At 38.4% G+C, this 14,383-nt stretch overlaps 1 protein-coding gene across 4 annotated transcripts in view; it reads left to right on the forward strand.

Moving 5' to 3' along the window:
• The first annotated feature begins 1,534 nt into the window (after positions 1-1,534).
• Positions 1,535-14,383, forward strand: part of LOC120533317 (zinc finger protein 239-like) — a 29,903-nt gene continuing 17,054 nt past the window's right edge. For 2 of the 4 annotated variants that reach the window (XM_039760152.1, XM_039760153.1), the window contains exons 1-2: positions 1,535-1,706; positions 13,695-13,761. The gene's annotated coding sequence lies outside the window, so the exon portion shown is untranslated. The remainder of the gene's footprint in view (positions 1,707-13,694; positions 13,762-14,383) is intronic. The other 2 variants (XM_039760155.1, XM_039760156.1) reach the window with 1 other exon arrangement.

The raw sequence follows: 14,383 nt of genomic DNA on the forward strand, positions 1-14,383 counted from the left end.
CAGGTGACGATTTCAGTAGTGGACACTTTGATGTTTATGAATGTTTAAACTCTCAAAAGCTGGATGTGATTTTATCGATGAAACCGGTTGTGTGCTTACAACGCTTGACAGATGCCGAATGTTACTTCAACACAACAAATCCTGCAAATACTGTCGTAATTGAAACAAACCATGAAACTGAAACCGATTAAAGAGTAAGCTCATCGCACAGCTTGGTCATGTTACAACCGGAGGACCGAACTGACAACATTGTATACAAAGAGATCCTTAACAAATATTTATTGACATATTTTCCCTCAGTTTAAAAAGGTTTAATTTTCTTCTCAATAAAAATTTGAATGCAGTACTTTGCCGCTGCGAAGTGCGCGTCTTTTGATACACACACATATATATATATATATATATATATATATATATATATATATATATATATATATATATATATATATATGCCAGCAACACTCATAGCAATGACAAAGCAATTAAATTGTCAATCATATTACGCTATTATTAAAATGTTTCCTTTTCTTTCTCATTACTTCTTTAACACATTACTTCTCCGCTGCGAAGCGCGGGTATTTTGCTAGTATATATATAAACCAGCAATATGTATGAAATAAAGAATGGCGCTTTAAATGCACTACTTTCTTATCCTAAATTGGGGGTTGAAAGGGTGACCCTTCTCTTTTTAATCGAAATAAATTCATCACACATAACACATTTTCATACCTATCACTCTCATTACATTTCCATTTATTTTGTAAAAGGTGTAGCAAAGACTGACAAGACTGCAAGTAGGTTCAAGTAAATAAGGGGTTTCAAACTCATTTTCCGGCGTTCCAGTTTCTCTATTAGTAACTAATTACTGATGCAAATACCATACGGTGTCACCTTTATTTCGAGTGACTTGAATTCTAATTGTTTCTTTTTTTTCAGTTAGCACCTAAATAATGATGGCATGCAAAAGCAAGCCAGGAGCAGACCATTCTAGATCATACAATATTTGTCTCATTAAAACATTTTGGGGAAAAAAGTCAGAAAAATTGTGTGGTCCACAAATCATACAGATAATGATCTCAGGAAAAAAGAAAAACGGTAACGGAATGACTGGTGTGCCAGACTAAGAGCACCAAGGAGGCATAGAATTAAATAATGGATTAGAGCTAAATAGAAGATGGGCTGGTGTGAGAATGCTGTCCCTCCAAGACAATTTGCGTTCCCCGAGTTTGCTAGGCTGGTCACGTTTGCTTGCTTTTCTTTTCTTTGTTGTTAGGCTGCCCGTTATCGGAAAAAAACACGTACTTACACACACAGATTAAGATACGGAAGCGTATTAGGGCCACGCTTCCGTATTAAGACTATTAACAAGAAATTGACTGAAAAAAAAGACAGCCGGCGCTCACTACAGCCGAGTTTGAGAATGACAGAAAAAAACGAGACCGAGCGAGCGAACGTGCGCGCGCACGTATGTAAATTTAGGGCAACGAGACGTTTTACACGGAGCATGCGCTAAACTCAGAAACGGAAGCGTACGTGACCAGTTCCGCTCGCGCACCTCGTGTTTCGTTAGTGTAAACTGCAATTATTTGTCGGGTTTTTGCTATCGTAGACGGGTTAACTATGGATGATTCGCGTGTCCTGGTGGGTGTAGGCTGTTAGAAGTGAACAAGCTGCTTCCAAGAATCGCATCAACGAGGAATCTGAGGGTAAGTAAGCCGACTTTGGCCTTCTCACCATATAAGTGCAGAGTTTTGCATGACCGCCTATTAAATGAGGCTAAAACAAGCTGTTTATTTGCAGCTTCGTTTTTTTTTTGCGCTCGAAATTGAGTTCAATGTTGTTTTCTATCATTATTGAGGGGCTTTCTTTTAATTCTGTCTTGTTGTTAACACGATCACAGAGTGCGATTAATTTAATTAGGACGTATGAATATTAACTTGAGCAACACAGAAATACAGATTTTTTCCCCATCCCCCTTTGGTTGCACCTTAACTGACAATTGGATTTCTATGTTCAACTGACTGGATGTCATCTAATCAATGCATACGTTTAAAGACAACCAAATACGTATTTAAGAAATGGTTTGTACAACACCGTTTTGATGGAAAATACAGGCATTAATTTTTTCTTTAATATGACCCTGTAGTTAGGATATAGCGGGTTGGATAATGGAAGGATGGATAACAATGTGCCTTAAATGAAGACCAAAAATGCCTGTTGGTAAAAACTTACCAAAAGTACAGTAATAGAGATTTGGAGACGGCGGGTGGTTTTTTTAGTGCATCCTCAGAGCGGCAGGAGGCTGGATTTGCACCTCAGGTTTGGTAATGTCTGTGAGGAATTCTGTAGTTCTCGTTGTTCACACACATTCGTTTGTTCTAAAACCTCACAGAACAGGCACAGATTTGTTTTAAATGTCGAAAAATCTGCTAGACCTCAACCAGCCTTGTAACGTACATGCACACGTAAGTAACACCTCTATTTATTTTTTAAGTATTGCAATACACACCCTGACATGAAACCAGTCTGCCCACCAGCTGTCCTCTGCTATTGAGAAGATCCTGCAGTTGGCTGAACTTTGACAAGAATAAGGAAGGGTCTAACGTGAACAGTGCTGCTTTGTAGCCCAAATAATTTGTTGCTTGCTATCCATCGCTAACTTTACACCATTTGTTGTTTGTAGTATTAGGCCATTATGGATGTATTGAGAAGTTAAGCAAAATGAGACCTTTTATTGGCTAACTAAAAAAATGACAATATGCAAGCTTTCGAGGCAACTCAGGCCCCTTCTTCAGGCGAGGTGTAATTATTTCATCTCGCCTCTAGAAGGGGCCTGAGGTGCCTCAAAAGCTTGCATATTGTAATCTTTTTAGTTAGCCAATAAAAGATGTCATTTTGCTTGCCTTTTCACACCATTTGTTGTTGAACATTTGCCATCTTTGTAAAATTAAACAAATAGTATAGATTACTGGTTGCATTTAAAACAAGGACATACAATTTATGGGAAGTTTAACTATAATAACCGAATGCAAACATCAATCAATAAATAGATAGCAGCAATACCTAGTTACATGTGCACGGAAAATCATTTTACAATAAGGAAAGGAATAATAAAAATTTCAAATTCACAAAAAGGTATACCTGCACATGGAATAACTTTTTAAATAACATTCAGTTGGGCAACTGCAAAGGATAGAAAAAATGTCATTATTTGCATGTTGTTAATTTATCTTAGCATTTTGTCTTATCTGGGATAGAAAATAACTTGTGGCAAGTGGTTTGTATTCTGCAACATTCAAAGCTTAAAATGGCATTGTGCTGTCATTCTGTTTGAGATCAGTCCATAAAACAAACATAGCCAACCAATGTCTTAGCATCACAATATAGCATAGCTTATGACACTTTCTACTTAAATGAATTATAAAAACCTTCAGAGAATTCTTAAGCAAACACCAAATCATTAACAGGCAAGGCATGTGGTCAGTAGCCAAGTTACAGGCTGTCTCAGTGTAGAAAGGAATAACGCATTTTTGCTTAGATACTTGTTAAACATTACAAGAAAAGGCCTTTCAGAAAGCTGTTTCTTATTTAAATATCTTCAATGACATTTTACAAACAATTATCAAAATGTTGTTAGTCTACGTTACAGTGATTTATTAGAATATCTTTTAAAACATATTTTATATATTCTATTACATTCTGTTACTGGTATTTTTGAATTTGACTTACTGTTAAATATTTAATGCAGAGAAATGTGATTTCTCTCCCTCTCTCTCTCTCTCTCTCTCTCTCTTTCTGTCCCTTTAATGAATTAAACATAAATGAACAAGTAAAAGAATGTCTTTGTGGTGTAGCATTAAAAGTACATTTGGAGACTTGGTTAACTATTTTGAAGGTTGCAGCATTTTTACATTTTCTAGTCACTTCACAAAACAGTTATCACATTTTGTTTATTAAATATTTTTGTAACAGTCCTGTTCATACATTACAGTGATAATAGAGCGTGATTACACGTTACTTGGGTACATTAAACCATGATTTTTAAAAGTACGTTACAATATTGTGTAGTTAAAAATGAAATCAAAATTAGTTTGTGGGGTCTGAAGAAGTTTTCATAGACCTGGAGTTGCCAACTCCTGGAGGACCACCGTGGCTACAGGGTTTCATTCTGACCTTTTATTTATATTATATATATATATATATATATATACACACACACTCTCACCTAAAGGATTATTAGGAACACCATACTAATACGGTGTTTGACCCCCTTTAGCCTTCAGAACTGCCTTAATTCTACGTGGCATTGATTCAACAAGGTGCTGAAAGCATTCTTTAGAAATGTTGGCCCATATTGATAGGATAGCATCTTGCAGTTGATGGAGATTTGTGGGATGCACATCCAGGGCACGAACCTCCCGTTCCACCACATCCCAAAGATGCTCTATTGGGTTGAGATCTGGTGACTGTGGGGGCCATTTTAGTACAGTGAACTCATTGTCATGTTCACGAAACCAATTTGAAATGATTCGAGCTTTGTGACATGGTGCATTATCCTGCTGGAAGTAGCCATCAGAGGATGGGTACATGGTGGTCATGAAGGGATGGACATGGTCAGAAACAATGCTCAGGTAGCCCGTGGCATTTAAACGATGCCCAATTGGCACTAAGGGGCCTAAAGTGTGCCAAGAAAACATCCCCCACACCATTACACCACCACCACCAGCCTGCACAGTGGTAACAAGGCATGATGGATCCATGTTCTCATTCTGTTTACGCCAAATTCTGACTCTACCATTTGAATGTCTCAACAGAAATCGAGACTCATCAGACCAGGCAACATTTTTCCAGTCTTGAACTGTCCAATTTTGGTGAGCTCGCAAATTGTAGCCTCTTTTTCCTATTTGTAGTGGAGATGAGTGGTACCGGTGGGGTCTTCTGCTGTTGTAGCCCATCCGCCTCAAGGTTGTGCGTGTTGTGGCTTCACAAATGCTTTGCTGCATACCTCGGTTGTAACGAGTGGTTATTTCAGTCAATGTTGCTCTTCTATCAGCTTGAATCAGTCGGCCCGTTCTCCTCTGACCTCTAGCATCAACAAGGCATTTTCGTCCACAGGACTGCCGCATACTGGATGTTCTTCCCTTTTCACACCATTCTTTGTAAACCCTAGAAATGGTTGTGTATGAAAATCCCAGTAACTGAGCAGATTGTGAAATACTCAGACCGGCCCGTCTGGCACTAACAACCATGCCACGCTCAAAATTGCTTAAATCACCTTTCTTTCCCATTCTGACATTCAGTTTGGAGTTCAGGAGATTGTCTTGACCAGGACCACACCCCTAAATGCATTGAAGCAACTGCCATGTGATTGGTTGATTAGATAATTGCATTAATGAGACATCGAACAGATGTTCCTAATAATCCTTTAGGTGAGTGTGTGTGTGTATATATATATATATGTATGTATGTATGTATGTATATATATATATATATATATATATGTATGTATATATATATATATATATATATATATATGTATATATATATATATATATATATATATATATATATATATGTATATATATATATATATATATATATATATATATATATATATATATATATATATATATATATATATGTATATATATATATATATATATATATATATATATATATATATATATATATATATATGTATATATATATATATATATATATATATATATATATATATATATATGTATATATATATATATATATATATATATATATATATATATATATATATATATATATATATATATATATATATATATATATATATATATATATATGTATGTGTATATGTATGTATATATGTATATGTATGTATATATATGTATATATGTATGTGTGTGTATATGTATACGTACCTGCCTGTCGAAACTGACCCTGGCGATTTTTGTTTACTTTTTGTCTTGTATGTCACCAAGCTACGGCTACTGAGCTTATGTTCTCTTTTATTCATACTGTAGAAGTTATTCACAAACATCGTGCAACTTACCTACTGTGATTTCAAGTAGCAGGAGAAGTGAGCTGCTGTTTGGCTGCATCTCCTACACGTAGCAAATCAAGCAGAAGCTGTTACAGCATACGTAACTTTACAGAGGTTTCACTGATTTGCTTTTGGGAGCTGCTGTTGAATGTGCAAGTCGAAAATGTACAAGTTAAAGCAAAGTTTCTCACGGGAAATTTGAAATGGTTGAGTGATTCATATCTGAAGTCGCACAGAATGTTTCTCTGTGGTAAGACAGATGACTTTGAAGAATCGCATCCTCTTGTAAATGAACATTTTTTTTAATGTCACTCTTGAATTGTTTTTCTTATAAAATAGTAATAACTAAGGCTTGCATTTTGCAAGCCATTTAGTTATTCTTGCAAAGTAAATGGCACATTTATAATGATAATACATATAGGAACAAAGAATATACAGTAGAATACTAATAACATACTTATGAACTAAAGTGATATTCCACCTTAATAAACTAATAATCGTCTGTCCGGTTGCTATGCTTCTGTCAGGCTAAAAGATGGCACATCACAAACATTAATTCTCTTTTCACAAATCCTATACCAAATTCCTTGTAAAAGAGATGTATGCATTGCATTTGTCATTCCAACAGATGGTGTATCACAAATATTAACAGTGCCTTTATGGCATATAAAAGGGGCATGGTGCACTGTAAACGTCAACTCTGAGGTCTATGTTACTTAGATTTCAACTCCTCTTAGATGGATAGCACAGCTAGTTTTAAATAGTTGTATAGGTGCAAGTAATACACGTTAATTGTAGGAGAGACAGCAACATTTCTTAAGGGACATTGGCAATGTACGCAGTGTAAAGTACAGCAGATGGCAAAATTCAAAGATGATGTCATGCCTCATGGTACTAAAATATTGCTATTATTGTTACTGCCATTTAACCCTCCATTCTTTGTTTTCTTTAATGAATGATATTCTAATGAATTATAATGGTTCCAATGCATTTTTAATTCAAAAGATTATATTAATATTGTCATTTTTTTCTCTAAATACAATGTTTTTAGAATATTAGAAATATCTCATTCCTAAAACTTTCTTTAACAATGTCAGCTGCATGTCATGCTATAGGAATAAATAACTTTTTATATTGCTTACGTAGCGTTGATAATGTTCTGATCATACAGCCATCTCTAGTTCATAACAGGAGTTTCATTATCTATGGTGAATTCATGGATGCTATCTGAAAGTGCAGAAGTAGATCCATAAAATCACTGTAGTGTGGTACAGAGTTTAATATCACCCTCCACCCCCTAAAAGTGTACTTTACAAACATCTCAGTTACTTTTGTTAAATTTTTTTAATTATGCCTCAAGCACAAAACATATTAAAAGCTGCATTGAATGCATTCTTAATAATTAAGTCTCCTTAAAACCTAAACTGACATCAGCAGTTGTTAGCATTGCAATTATATGGTTGAAATACCTGGCCGTGTCACATTTGCATTTTTTGTCTAGGTGGCCATTCTTGCCCTACTCCAATTCCCTCCACTTTCCACAGAAGTACACATTCGGTGAAATGGCAGTTCCAAATCGGCTCAGTGTCTGTGTCTTGCTTTGTATCCAGTGCTGTTGGTATAGGTTAAGGTTCTTTGTGAAATTGTTTAGGATTTAGTGGATTTAAAAAAGGGGGTACCTTTTCAGGTTATTTTGCCACAGATCATTTCCTTGCTAAATCTTCATATTTAAATGCTGAGGTCTCTTTCCATTTTAACTATTTCTTATCCCACACTTGAGAGTTCATCTTCATAGCTTTTGGTTTACTAGCAGCAAAACATTTTTAGTATCACATTATGTAGTGCAAACATACATCTATTACTCATTTACTATATGCAACAAGACCTTAAGAAAAGACTTCTTTTGATCTTCATAACACTTATACCTCACTAGATAGGGTGTTCATCTCTGTGCAATGTGGCACCTTGACATGATGGGAAAATTATCTCTTAATATAAAAGATTCACAGGTATTACACTAAATATGTAATATCACGGGAAACGTGTCTTGGGTAAGCCACGTCAAACCGCCACAATGTGAAGTTTTTTTAGTAGGTCACGTTGCAGAGATGAATAAACACTTTACTGGTGGTTTGTAAGTGTTATGAAGACCCAACGGAGTGTTTAAGTTACTGTTATGTGAGAGTAAATAAGTAATAGATCCATCTCTACAGTCTTCTACTTTTGTTGGCTGCTCCTGTTAGGTGTCGCCACAGCGGATCATCTTCTTCCATATCTTTCTGTCCTCTGCATCTTGTTCTGTTACACCCATCACCTGCATGACCTCTCTCACCACATCCATAAACCTTCGCTTAGGCCTTCCTCTTTTCCTCTTCCCTGGCAGCTCTATCCTTAGCATCCTTCTCCCAATATACTGAGCATCTCTCCTCTGCACATGTCCAAACCAACGCAATCTCGCCTCTCTGACTTTCTCCTAACCATCCAACTTGAGCTGACCCTCTAATGTACTCATTTCTAATTCTGTTCATCCTCGTCACACCCAATGCAAATCTTAACATCTTTAACTCTGCCACCTCCAACTCTGTCTCCTGTTTTCTGGTCAATGCCACCATCTCCAGCCCATATAACAAAGCTGGTCTCACTACTGTCCTGTAGACCTTCCCTTTCACTCTTGCTGATACCTATAGGTCACAAATCACTCCTGACACTCTTCTCCACCCTGCCTGCACTCTCTTCTTCACCTCTCTTCCACAAGCCCCTTTACTCTGTACTGTTGATCCCAAGTGTTTAAACTCCTCCACCTTCACTAACTCTACCCCCTGCATCCTCACCATTCCACTGACATCCCTCTCATTTACACACGTTTTCTGTCTTGTTCCTACTGACCTTCATTCCTCTCCTCTCTAGAGCATATCTCCACTTCTCCAAGGTCTCCTCAACCCACTCCCTACTGTCTCTACAGATCACAATGTCATCAGCAAACATCATAGTCCACGGGGACGCCTGTCTAATCTCGTCTGTCAACCTGTCCATCACCATTGCAAATAAGGAAAGGCTCAAAGCCGATCCCTGATATAATCCCACCTCCACCTTGAATGCATCCGTCACTCCTACCGCAGACCTCACCACTGTCACACTTCCCTCGTACATATCCTGTACAACTCTTATATACTTCTCTGCCACTCCCGACTTCCTCATACAATACCACAACCCCTCTCGAGGCACCCTGTCAAATGCTTTCTCCAGGTCCACAAAGACGCAATGCAACTATTTCTGGCCTTCTCTAATCTTCTCCATCAACATCCTCAGAGCAAACATCACATCTGTGGTGCTCTTTCTTGGCATGAAACCATACTGCTGCTCACTATTATCACCTCACTTCTTAACCTAGCTTCCACTACTCTTTCCCATAACTTCATGGTGTGGCTCATCAATTTTATTCCCCTGTAGTTACTGCAGTCCTGCACATCCCCCTTATTCTTAAATATCGGCACCAGTACTCTTCTCCACTCCTCGGGCATCATGTCACTTTCCAAGATTCCATTAAACAATCTGGTACTCCACTGCCATCTCTCCTAATCACCTACATGCTTCCTCAGGTATGTCATGTAGAACAACGACCTTTCCATTCTTAATGCTCTTCATAGCTGTCCTTACTTTCTCCTCGCTAATCCGTTGCACTTATGATTTACTATCACCTCATCATCAAACCTTCTGTCTCTCTCATTCTATTCATTCATCAGCCTCTCAATGCATGTATTTCTGCAGTACCTAAACTAAAGTCTTACCACATGTCACATTTTCTTATATATATTGAAGCATGCAGTCTTTCTTTCACAGTTGTGGTTGTTATGATATGGTGTGGCTGTCCTGCTTTTATCTCATCCTGAAGTGACTTTACCTTGCTGGCTTTTTTAGCTGTAGGCTCATTCACACTTGAACTGGGGGAAGTCGCAAGTAACTGAATCACAAAAAATGATGCAAAATAGAGAGTGCGACAGTAAGAATGCAAGGATGAACACAGCCAGAGTGCTATATGGGCACTGAAAATAGTAGGAATAAAGCATGGACTGAAGACACTACTGATATTTTAATCTTTCCTCATAATTCATCCCCTGTAGCCCTGGAATCAGCCTAGTCGCTCTTCTCTGGACCTTTTCTAGTAATGCTATGTCCTTTTTGATAACCTGGAGACCAAAACTGCACCCAGTACTCAAGATGAGGCCTCACCAGTGTGTTATAAAGCTTGAGCAGAAACTCCTGTGACTTGTACTCCACACATCAAGGCGCTATATAACCTGACATTCTGTTAGCCTTCTTAATGGCTTCTGATCACTGCCTGGAAGTTGATAGCTTAGAGTCCACTATGACTCCTAAATCCTTCTCAGAAGGTGTACTCTCGATTTTTTCAGACCTCCCACTGTGTATTCAAACCTAACATTTTTACTTCCTATGTGTAATACTTTACATTTACTGACATTAAATGTCATTTGCCACAAATCTGCACAAGCCTGTATGCTGTCCAAGTCCTTCTATAATGATATAACAGATTCCAAATTATCTGCTAATCCAATTCTGCACCCGTCTAAAAACATCACCCTGAACTCACACTTCTTTTAGTTCAATGCCCAACCTCACATGTGGCACCTTATCAAATGAAAGTCCAGATAAATATGTGCTCCATTCTGATCATATCCTTTTGTTCAAACATGAAAATCGCTTTTTTTTTTTTAACCAAATGATAGTTACATAGTGGAGCAAAACCTATTAGTCTGATCAGCTGGTCACATGTGTACAATCTAAACATACTGTTGTATTTCTGCAAAGAATATGATAAGCATCTCTTCTTTTATGAATGAGCTAATTCCAAAGAGGCTGCAACATTAAGTCAGTTGTCTGTAATTTGTTTGGATATGAAAGATAAGATGCAGGATAAACTAATGTCAAAGGCTAAGTTTTCAAAATTGTGATTGCAGTTAAGTGGTAGCACATTCAGTTTAGTTCAACGCTTAAAACAGAAACAGTCAACAGAATGGTGCTAGAAAGCATGAAGTGAAGGTAAAGCTTGTCTACGACAGACAGCTCCCAAGTATTCTTCATCCTGCTTCAGCATGCTTCGCATATTTACGCACTCCCTACTACATATCCCATTAGACAGCGTGAATACGTAACATTAGGAGCAGAGGATGCCTGGTCCAGGAGCTTTGGGAAGAGTACACCAGAGCTGTACATCACGCCTTCTTACCCTGCATTTGTGACAATGGATAAGAACGAGCAAGCTATCTGTAACAAGCTGTCCGGTGGGCTTTGAGAGTGCACGTGGTTGGTTTGGGGGGAGGGTTGGGATTGGGCGTCTTCTATAAATGACTCAGTCCAGACAGGAGAGGGAAGAAGCTGGCTGGTGAGTTTTGCATGCAGATCTGTTTATTATATGCTTTAAGCCACTGTGGTATAGCAGGAGCCATGTCTTAAATATAGGGAAAAGCAATGAAAGCTGTAAAGAAAACTACACAGTTTAAGGAAAGGTCCCTGTAAGTGATTTGTAAGTAATGTGTAGTCAACAGGGAAGAAGGTGGGCTTCAAATAGGGGGGAAAAAAACAAATTACAGAAAATGTCTGCATAACTAGGGTTTCTTGTTTTGTACCTTTGACAATAAAGTGTATATGTTTATATATTTCTTGGAAGGACATAGTTCTGTTTTCAGTGTGCAAAATGTGAACAACATCTCATTTTGTTTTTTTATAACACCCCTCACAATTAGTTGAAAGTGTGTTGAACTTTTTAAATAAATTGTGAATCTTCCATTAATTGAGATTTTATTTTTCTCTCCCTATTGCCCAACCCTAATCTTCAGATAAATGTAATGCCTTGTTTCCTCTGTGGATTGTGCTTTTCTAAAAAGTCGTCATTTTACTAAATTGACAGCAATTGCATCCCCCCCCCCTTGCTATAAAAAAAACCCACCCACCTGCCTGAATGACTACCGGCCGGTAGCACTCACTCCAATCATCATGAAGTGTTTTGAGAGAGTGGTGCTGGTCCACATTCAGAGCAGCATACTGGACACTCCGGACCCCCTGCCGTATGCCTACCGGCCCAATAGGTCCGCCTCAGATGCCATCGTGGTCGCACTACATTATTCCCTTTCCCATCTGGAAAACAAAGACTCCTACATAAGGATGCTCTTTGTTGACTACAGCTCCGCCTTTAACATGGTTATTCCCCCATAAACTCGCCCATAAACTGTCTGCACTTGGCCGGCACCCCACCCTCTGAGACTGGCTCCTAGAGTTTCTGACTGGCAGGCTCCAGTCTGTCAGGATTGGTAATAGGATTTCAACCACCATTATCACAAACACAGGCACCCCACAGGGATGCATCTTCAGCTCCATCCTCTACACCCTGTTCACCCACGACTGTGTTGCCTCCCACAAAGATAACATCATCCTAAAGTTCTCGGATGACACTGCAGTGATAGGACACATCACTGGAAGAGACGAGGTAGCCTCCAGGAGGGAGATGGCCAGTCTCGTGTCATGGTTTGAGGACAACAACCTCACCCTCAACACAGACAAGATGAACGAGAGGAGACCTCACCGGCCACTGTTCATCCGAGGGCTTGAATTGGAGACACTTAACACTACACAGCTGGTCAAGAGGGCCCAGCAGTGTCTGTACTTTCTGAGGAGGCTGAGGAAGTTTGGTATGTTGACTTAGATCTGCGGCAAATTTTACAGCTGCATTGTTGAGAGCATCTTGACCAGCTGCATCACCGTGTGTTACGGCAACACTACTGCTATGGACTGCAAATGTAGTACTAGTAGTAATGAGAGTAGTAAAGACTGCTGAGAAGATCACCAGGACCCCACTGCCCTCTCTGCAGAGCATCTACCACTGCAGAGTCTGTAGGAGAACTGGCTCGACCCTCGGGGAACCAACTCAAACTGTTCACACTTCTACCCTCAAGCAAGAGGTTCAGAAGTATGAAATGCAGGACTTCCAGGCTAAAGAACTCTTTCTTTCCCAAGGCCATTAGACTCCTAAATAACTGACTGGAGTTTATAACCCTGGTTCACCTCATTCCGTCTACCTCGCACAACTGTAACTGTTTTTGACTTGTCCATCACACACCTACCTGCACATTACACTTTATACTTCTATTTTGTTTTTAATACTTTATGCTACCTCTGTTACTTATTATCTATCTGCTACTTATTTATGTTTATCTTTACACGTTCGTTTTTTCTTTTGGTGTAGACAGCAAAGAAAGAATTTCTTGTTTCCTTACTGTGTACATGACAAACTTAATTCTATGAAGGAATTAAAACTGCAATATCAAAAGCCCTTTTGCCTTTAAATAAGCAAGATTCTTCTGCTTTGTTTAGTTTTTGCATGGGGGATTTTTGCATTTTTCACTCAATCCTGCGTTGGCATTCAAGCCCCATTAGGAACAGTTAATAAGTCTTGCACAATAAAACATTAAGGAATACGTATTAAAATTATTATGTGATAGAAATAAATAGGCGTATGTACCTGTAGTTTAGACTGTTTTTCAGTGATTAGTTCTGGTATGTGTGGCTATCAGTTGTTATCACGGTACAAGTCCTGGGCTGGGTACCCGTGTGGAGTTTACATTTTCTCGTTATGTCTCCGTAGGTTTTCTCTGAGCACTGCAGTTTCCTCCTCATCCAAAAGAAGTGCACGTTGTGTAAATTGACTCAGTGTAAGTGTGTGCATCTGTTGTGTCATGTTACTGTATAATTTAATTCATTTTCTTTGTAGATCCACAATCCAAATGTTCCATTTTCACATGAGCCTTAACACACACTTGAGACACCGTCTTCGCAGTTTTTGGTGCACCAGCAACTATGGTTGTCAAAAATACCTAAATAGCAAGAAGTATCTATTTTAACATTTCAGTTTCAGTACTCAGTTTTCATGGTATGGATTCTACAGCCTACATTATAAATGTACTTTCACTTTGCCATGGCTCGAGTTGCAGCCCTGTTTCCTTCCACGTGAGTGTTAAGATGGCAATGACAGCAGCGTAGGGGCCTTTACCAGCACTCTTCACTGACAGAGAGGGCAGCTGGAGTGGTGTCTGGAAATATTTAATGGTTTTCTGTCCCCGCTTACCAGAACATCAAAGGTACATGCAAGCCTATATAGAAGATTTGCAAGATTTATCGATACGAAAAAATTTTGTGAGGCGCCTTATTTTGAAATTATGTAAAAAATGAATAAGTATATACTTGTAAACTGTTGCATTTAAATTAGGGAGGAGATGTTTGTTTTTTCCCTAAAGGGTAAAAAATTTCTTGTCAGTTAAATGTTTAACACATCAA

Source organism: Polypterus senegalus, chromosome 8 (assembly GCF_016835505.1).
Source record: "Polypterus senegalus isolate Bchr_013 chromosome 8, ASM1683550v1, whole genome shotgun sequence".
Classification (NCBI taxonomy): Eukaryota; Metazoa; Chordata; class Cladistia; order Polypteriformes; family Polypteridae; genus Polypterus; species Polypterus senegalus.